The 2,068-nt window shown below is 51.1% G+C and overlaps 1 long non-coding RNA gene across 1 annotated transcript in view; it reads left to right on the top strand.

The window, feature by feature from the left end:
• Positions 1-218: 218 nt before the first annotated feature.
• The window catches only part of LOC113211387 (uncharacterized), a 213,603-nt gene continuing 211,753 nt past the window's right edge, over positions 219-2,068 (top strand). Inside the window, exon 1 of the long non-coding RNA XR_008011193.1 lies at positions 219-577. This is a non-coding gene — a long non-coding RNA (uncharacterized LOC113211387). The remainder of the gene's footprint in view (positions 578-2,068) is intronic.

Raw genomic sequence — 2,068 nt, 5'->3', positions numbered from 1 at the left:
CCCGACGAACAACAACAACTCGACCCAGAAGTTACGCGGACAGAGTGGTGAGGACGCGCACGTACAACGGAACGTACTCACTCTTAACACCGAGCGAAAACGAGTACCAGAGATAAAAACAAACTTTGACTCGACGGCACCGTGTCCCGACGTCGGCTGCGTCACTAAACTAAAACGATTATTTGCAGTAAAAGAGTGGCAAGACGCTCCGGATGCTGGCTTGCGTGTCGTCGCCTTGTCGCCTTCGAACGAACAAGTGCTCCTCACGCGTCATGACCTCAGCGTGTTCCTCGTGATACCTTTTCCGTTAAATAAACGATTTAATGAATGAACGTTAGTGACTGGAAGAAAAAAGTGCTCTTTGTGTAACCTTTTGGAAATGGAACAAGTTCAGATAAAGAAAATGATCGAAATTTGTGCGAGTTTGGTGGTGGTTAATCAAAAGAAAGGTTATGTTCCTCTTTGGAAGACCACCTCGAAGTTGAAGTCATCAATGATTTGGAACTCTGTTTGCAAGAATGTGCCAACGTTCAAGAACGCAGCCAGCAGCCCCTTCTCAGCCATTAATCACAATTTGGTAAGTGTTACTCTTCAATAATTTGTATTGTTAGACGAGCCAACCTTCCTATTTCTCTGGCTAGTGGTTGTCAGTGACACTCTAGCTCCGGCTTCTGAAGGATATAGCTGAATTCACTAGAAATTCATGCCAAAGGTAATAGGCCTACACACAAGACTTTGACCAGTATTATTAGGCTGAAGTTTTCGAAATCTATCCAGCCCAAGCGTCAACCTGTTGATTGTGGTCAAAGTTGTTACTTTGAAAGTATTTCGATTCTGTGAGTTTACCGTAACAGCCAAGTTTTTATTGTGCTTCTTGGTTTAGATCTAGTTTATGAACATTAAATGTTGCGCTTGGTGTGGTTAAATGCGAGAGACTGAGCATGCGTCATCAATATCGTTCTTGAAAGAATAATAAGCCCTTTGAGTGTAAGTCAACCTTAAATTGTTGGAATCATAAATTATATTTTAGGACCTAGGCTATTCTTTTCAAAACGAGAATGGAAAGAGTGAAATGCTAGGTGGTCTGTAGCTGTAGCAGCAGCCCTCTGTGGCTGCAGCTCAGGCACAGGCCCCTCCCAGTGGAGGGCGGGGGCGCCCGCGGGGTCGTTTCTGTCTCTGGATATCCTGGGCCGCAATTGTTTCCGTAATTCTAAAGAAACTGGGCGGAGGGAGAGGTAGAGGAAGGAGGAGGGGGGGGGGTTGAAAAAGAGAATGCGGTGAGGATAGAAAAGTGTGAAACAATTGGGTTGGTGGAAGAGGAGGAAATGGGGGGGGGGGGGGGGGCTTCTGGCTGTGGCTCGGGGCCGGCCGCACCACAGCAGGATGGGTTTTCTCTCTGTGGAACAAAAGGCGCTGGTCGCGAGCTTACGGCGAGAAGCGCGCGGGTGGACCGCGAGGCGCGTTGCGCGCTGTGAGCCCCGGCCTGCACGGCGGCGTGCCGGGGGGACTCCTATCGCCGAGCCGCGGCCGCGAGGCTGAGAGGGGCGGCCATGGACGTCGCCGTCGGCGTCCTTCCTCGGACCAGGTCTGCTTGACGGGTGCGTCCTCGTGAGTCTCGTAATGCCAATGAATGCCTCTTTTTAGGCGCGGCTCTTTAGCTTTAGGACTCACGGGGATTGAAACTTAGTGGCGGCGCACTTTCACTATAAGGCCCAACGACCATGGCAGTTCCGGTCCACCCTCTGGTGCTGTTACCGAGAGAGGAAGCCAGCCTCCAGTTGGACTAAATCAGTCCGGGCAACCCCCGGCAGTAGTGGTCGAGGGGGGGGGGGAATAAATATAAAAAAATAATGGAAAAGAAAGAATGAAGGGAAGGAAGGAAGAAGCGCGCGCGCGAAAACCTTTTTTACTTACAACCTTTCACGCCGCGCAGCTGACAAAATTAATGAGAAAATCCGCCCGTTTCCCACCAAGATAAAAAGCTCTTCCCCCATTCATTCGCAGGAGCGTGTGCGGTGCGCGCGCGCGGGGGCCGCGAGGCCGAGACCTGGCGGCCCCGGCCACGGCG

This window comes from Frankliniella occidentalis, unplaced genomic scaffold, assembly GCF_000697945.3.
Source record: "Frankliniella occidentalis isolate FOCC.00 unplaced genomic scaffold, Focc_3.1 Scaffold59, whole genome shotgun sequence".
In the NCBI taxonomy this organism is placed as follows: domain Eukaryota; kingdom Metazoa; phylum Arthropoda; class Insecta; order Thysanoptera; family Thripidae; genus Frankliniella; species Frankliniella occidentalis.
This window is presented reverse-complemented; position numbering and strand designations above follow the sequence as displayed.